The sequence below is a fragment of the Amblyomma maculatum genome, chromosome 9, assembly GCF_055883805.1.
Source record: "Amblyomma maculatum isolate TAMU_Amacu chromosome 9, ASM5588380v1, whole genome shotgun sequence".
In the NCBI taxonomy this organism is placed as follows: Eukaryota; Metazoa; Arthropoda; class Arachnida; order Ixodida; family Ixodidae; genus Amblyomma; species Amblyomma maculatum.
Genome location: NC_139352.1, coordinates 36399633 through 36406418, shown reverse-complemented (window position 1 = coordinate 36406418; position 6786 = coordinate 36399633).

The following is a 6786-nucleotide window of genomic DNA, read 5'->3' as shown; positions in this document are numbered from 1 at the left end:
ATTCTAAACAAGCTTCCTCAAGCACGCAACTATGGATAGAGAAAAATGGTTGCTGAAGATGTGGAGTGTTTCGTTCGGCCATGCCGCGTCTGCAAACGCCCAGCCAACGTTTTCAGGGCACTGAAATACGAATTTTTATCGACGGGTGTTTGAATCCTAGATCACAGGTATAGAGGCACAGAACTGATACCATTAAGACGTAGTCGGCATGCGGCTTTAACGCTTTCCGAAGTGGTATTCTAGATTATTCATATCGAAATACTCAGCCTCTCGCGAGTACTTCTGCGTTTAAAATGATCCTCTTCGCTTTTATGTTCCATATCTCAGAACTGCTCCGGTTGAATTTGCGTGGCGAAAACAAAGGCAGGTGTTTACTTTGATATATGCGAACTTGTACCGAAGTTTCACTGGATGCGGTTACTTCTAAGTTGTGATACATAAGGGCCTTATCTGAGACGCTGGGTTCCCAAGAGATTGCGTCCACTCAGATATGCGTGTTGAGTATCGTCTCCCTTATGTGCTTTTGACGCAAATTAGAACGCGCTTTATTCTCCCTTTTCATCGCCGTATTAACGATGCCACATTCTCAAGGGGTGTTACCTGTCATGATGCTCAACAATTGCGATTCGATGTGTTGCACTTGCCATCCAAGTGAAAGTGGCTGGCAAGAAGGTTGCAAAAAAGGCAGCCAGTCATCCTGATAGACAGATAGGTGTAGCGAATGCCTGTCCGATCACTTCGTTCAGTTGTTCAGTAGCGCATGATGTGTGAAGAAATGCTGTAGCCATGTAAATCAAAACAACGTTCAATAATATTAGTGATCTCTTCAGCAACCAATCATTGCGATTAGGGATACCCAATAATTGACAAAGCTTAAGCTTAGGCACTGGAGAGCACAGGAAATGCAATATTGAAATTCAATGTGTCACATGTGAAGACAGTGAGTCTTGAATTTCAATATTGCATTTCTCAGACTATTGCTCTGACTACAACAGCCTGCTACAGACATCCTCTACCTTGATATCTATAGGCCCTGACATTTCCCATCTAGCACACTGTTTCCAGTTTCAAGCTTTTCGTTGTTCTCAAGCTCAGCGTAAAGCGTTTTCTTCAGTTCGCCGGTAGTAATGAGGGCGTAATACTTTCTTAGGCGTAATAGTTTCTTCTGTTTGCTCGCGAATCTGATTTTGTAGACTCTACAATTTTTCGCGGAATTATTTTATCTCCTGAAGCAATTCCACTTTAATACATTTATATACGTGCGCGTATCAAACTTATTTCCTTTTTCTGTGGTGTCATTTTCAGGATTGAAATAAATTTAATCAAACTTTGCAGGAGCACTTCGTATCATTCGCATCGCGTCGCATTTCATTCCACGTTACAGGACCTGTGTCATCAGAATTTCCACCCATCCGGTCCTCAGGTGAGTCTTATCACGAAAACGAAGGGCTGTACTATCAAATGCTTTAGCTTCAGCTGTGAGGAGAATCTGCCTGTCGCGCAGCTTCTCTACAATGCGGTATTATACCTCGCAAAGGCGCTACATGTATTTACGAAACTCTTTTACTCAGCATTGCCATTTTGTGGGCGAGCTCCAAACCTTATAAATGACACGAAAAATAATAAAAGCGTTAAAAAATTAAGAAAATATTAGATCTGCTGCCTCATTAATGCTCGTTTTCGTACACTAGACTATTACCCAGGAGATCAAATTTGTCTACATTAACCCAATTTCCGACGGACGTCCGGTTAAAATCCGCACGTCCGAAGCAGGATCGGGACATCCGCCGGAAAACGAAACACACCTAAAAACGGTCATCCTGATTGGGATGTCCGTCGAGTTTACGAGAGAGCCTCTTTCTTGGATCAATATTCAAACAATTATTTACGAAAACCATTCTCTCGATCCAGACCTCAGCAAGGATTTGCAGTTCGCGTGTGGGCACTCATGCGTGGGATGGATTAATAAGGGATTACCAAGAGAATTTTAGACGAGCGCAATCATTATAGCATCAATGTAGTAGTAAAAAAGGTGCCTGCCAATCACTGCAATTTATGTCAAATTATCGACGGTCGCGTTTTCTCGCGTGCTATTCATTTGCGAATCTATCGGAGCGGTTCTGCGGAGATTGTGCGCAAGCTTCTTCGCGCAGCTGCTTGGACGCGCTCACTGCACTTTGATCCTATCATCTACATTTGTGATGTCATAACCCTTTAAGGAAACATGCTCAATTCATGAACTTCAATCACACATGCATTTACCCAGCTGTACGGACTCATGAAGGATCATGTACTATACTATGAATGTTAAAATGCTTCCGCTGAAGCATCAACGTTTCATCTGCCATGCTTGATTACATACGTAAAATTCATAGATGGCTTCCGCCTTGTCTTATTGCTTCGGTTTTGTGGATGAAAAAGAAAGAAAAGAAGGAAAGGAAAAGATGAAACAAAATAAGAAAAACCAAAATAAGGAAAAGGAGGAAAAAGAAAAACAAGGAAAATGATAATAAGGAAAAGGTCAATAAGGGAAATGACAGTAACGAAAAGGAAAAACTAAAAAGGAAAATGAGGAAATAGGAAGCGGAGTAAGGAGGGAAAAGAAAAACCGTATCGTAGAATATGTTTTTATCCCACCGTATATTTTGCGACAGCTGTGTCCAAACGTATCGCATGTTACCGAGCCCCCTTATAGTTGTTCCTTATTGCAGGCCATTTTACGCCGAACAAGTATGACCACACAGCGCCAGAAGCGAATCACAGCCTACGCAAGGAATGTGCGCACATCCAGCTGTTGTGAGCTCAATTTAACAGAACCATTTTCTTCTTGACGCATTTCAGCGGGGGCGCAGGGCTTACGGCGCTCGATATCTGTACACAAGGATGCGCGATCGAATATGTAGGCAAAAAAGCTAGGCGTCCGTATGCTTTGCGGAAATTACAATTCATAAGGCTGTCATCCGTGAAGCGTTAAAGCGGCACATTACAGTTCAATTGCTCCGCAAGCGTTCCCACGCAGTCATGCACAGACCATCAGCAATTTTTACGCGTTTTGTTGGAACATGGCCCCGCCGCTAAAGAATCGGCGCTGGCGATCTTGGCATTTACAATATTCGCCGTTCCAACATTGAGCATGCTGTATGATTCACTACGCTTCGGAGAGCTCCTTTGACGACTTGTCGCATACCACACCATTGAACGTTGCGGTGGCCGCCCCGAAGTAACGCGACATTGTACAAGCTATTAAAAGATAAGTGAATTGAAATACCTTAGGACAAGCCTGCTTTTTGAGGTTCTTTATCTGCTCGGCGAATCCGGGTATATTTCCCTTAAGTCGTTAAATTATGCTGATGCGTTCTGCCTCTACAGATGTTTTTCTGCTTTAACATCTCTAGTTACGTTTTTATGTTAGGTAATATCTCGGAATAAGGCATGTATAAACTCACCTACAGCTACTGCGCCCTGTGTAATGATAGCATTGTAAATATCGCTCACTGTTCGCCGACTGAAGGCGTGTCTACCGCGTTGACACCAAACATATAATTCACTTTGGAGATGATTCAAAGCTATCTGTGTTTCATTTTTACATCTACTTTAATCAGAAACCTCGAACGATATCCCAATAATATTGAAGAATGAATGCAAAGATATATTCAATGTCGACAAGCCATATACACTGGCAGGAATATATTTACCAATGTATGTCATGATCATGGTATTTTAAAAGCAATTTAAACCAATTAAACAATAAACGAAGCGTGTAATTAATGATTGCTAGCAAGGTAGCACAACGAAAGTAAAAGTCATGCGGACAATAAAATAGTCTGAAAGATGGTCGTCGACGTTGCGCTGGCTCAAAGGTATGCGACAAATTGCGATGAGGGCCTGGCCCCCGGCTCCTGAGCTTCGACCATAAGCTGCCCGCACCAGAGCCACGCACCGCCTCTTCCACTGCGTGGTTCGAAAGAACTTTCTAGTGTGCTTTTTTTACTCAAGGGCACGGTGCTCTTGTTCGGGCGACGTGCGAATTTCGCCCACACACAAGGAGGCGGTGAACGGCTGGAAGAAGACGGGACTCTGATCCCTGCAAGCTTCCCTCAGGCTTCATGTTATATCAAGCGTGAATGCCTCGTGCTGTACTAGTAACACAGCGCCAAAATAATGATATTGTGGTGACAGAGAGATTGAGAGACAGAAAGAGAAGTTTGCCAGCCCACTCCCTCCTTGCGCGCTCTTTCAGTCAGGTGATATCTCTCATACGTTTAGACAATGATCAGTGTGATGGGGAAGCTCCCTCTGGCGCTGGAGCGCGGCTCAAGAATTGTTTTTGCGTTTAGGCTTCAGACTACCAATCGATGTTGAGGGGTTCACGTGCTCTTGTCTATGCGTTTCAAAAAAGAAACTGGGAAAGAGGCTTACTTAAGCGCGAAGGCTTGTTTTCTACAACCTTTGTAATATCGGACCGAAATCTACAGTTGGCAACGTGGTTGTTTTGAAGCTGACCGGGCTGAATAGGGTGATAGAGTTAGCTTTCATTCAAATTTGTTATACTTAAACAGGAATGACACACATCCCACTTAACCGCAAGTGCATCCATTTAAAGCTGTGAACGTTTCACCCATTCAAGAAATTAATTGAAACATTTTCATTTCAAAAGGAAACAAGTCAACTTTCGTGACATGTTTTTCAGTATTTTCTGCATTTATTAAACGCCTTCCGTCAAAGGGGTTAAACACGTACAATTTTCTCCATCTGTTTCTGTGTGCTTACGGTTTCAGCCAACTCAACAATGATAACTTTGACATAGAGTTGATGAATTCTTCATTGCTGTCTTTATGTTGCTACCCTACTGCCTTGAATATGTGCTGAGAGCATAGTTAAATCATTAGTGCATATTGTGGTCAATGGTTATATTATTTATATTTGCGTGACAAGTCGAAACTTTTCAGGTGTGTGACGCCTAACTATGACAAGCAGTGTGCCTTTTGCTAGGTATTGTTATATTTGGTATTTGTTAGACTCGTGAAAGTTTCAGTGCTGGAACGAAGATGGCTGATGAAAATCACCAATTTTCTATTAGAACCTTATGTAATAGAAAAGATTTCAACGTGCTTACAAACAGTATACCATTCAATGTAGATTCAATATATTTTTTATAATAAACGATATTCCAAAACGTGACATTTTAATATTTTATGTGGTGGTAGCCTATTGCTGGACGATAGAATTTTCACACAATATGCATATAAAAGCTGCTTGTAGCCTGAAACAAAACATAATGTGAGAGCTTACATAAAGACATCAATAGAAAGTAGCATGAAGGACTGTTCTTACAGGGTGCGCCACTCGATTGCATTTGCTTCATCTCTGTATGTATTGCACAATAAAATAATAATTTATATGCAGCAATATGCTTGCTTTTTTGGCAGCAGGTTCGACTTGCATAATACACGGCACGCGAATTGTACCAAACAACTGATGCAAAAGGCAAGCGAACGTATATTTGCTAACATCCGTATTTCGCGCACTTTATTTTCAGAAGAGGTCAGCGTTCCCGCCTGTGGTCAGGAAATTTCCTCAGGACTAATCTCCGCACAAGCTGCTGAGACGTGGCATAGCCGTCACTGCCAGTATAGCCTCTAGCCCTACTAATGTTTAATGGCGAACAGTTCCTGCTCCGACAACAGACCTCCATGGGAAGGCGACCTGTTCAAGTGCCGATTATGCGCGTATACTTCACCGAACTTCGCCGGTATTGACTTACATATGGTGCTGGAACACTCGAACAAAGACCCAGCCTTAGATTCACAGGTTCCCATGGTGTTTACAAGGACCTCCAACTGGGAGAATCGTATGGTACATCACACAGTAGGACAAACATATGAAGCTGAGGCGTGCCTGTTTCCCGCTCCTGAGCCTAACATTCCAAATCTGGAAACGAGGACAGGTTATAGCTATATTCCTCAAACATGTGACACGTACCCTTGTTCATCTGATCAGTCGTCGCATTTAATCGACCACAAGCGCACGCAGACCAGCGTTCTCCCTAACGAATGTGTCCCGCGCTCTCATAAAGCTCCTTGTCCAAGCGAAATAAATCGACATGAGCGCACGTTCACCCGCGAACGACCATACAAATGTGACACTTGCCCTTATACAGCTGCTACCTCTGGGCAAATAACTGTGCACAAGTGCCGCAAACAAACTGGTGATAAACCTTTCAAATGCGACGCCTGCCCTTATGCAGGAGCTACTAGTGCAGTGTTAGCTCAGCACAAGCGCACTCATACTGGCGAGAAACCTTACAAATGCGACACCTGTCCTTATGCAGCTGCTAGCTCTTCTGACTTAACTGTACACAAGCGCATTCATACTGGCGAGAAACCTTACAAATGCGACACCTGTCCTTATGCAGCTGCTAGGTCTTCTCATTTAACTGTACACAAGCGCACTCATACTGGCGATAACCCTTACACATGCGACATGTGTCTTTATGCATGTGCTGCTTTGGGAAATTTAACTAGGCACAAGCGCATTCACACTGGGGAGAAACCTTACAAATGTGACATGTGTCATTTTGCAGCTGCTAGCTCTTCACATTTATCGCGGCATAAGCAGAAGCACACTGGCTAAAAACCATACAAATTCAACATATGTGCTTTTGCAGCTGTTCTCTCCTCACATTTCACTCTTGACAAGAGCATGCACACTGGCTAAAAACCATACATTGTACATGTATGCTTGACCAGCTGTTCGCTCTTCACGTTTAGCTTTGCATAAGCGCCC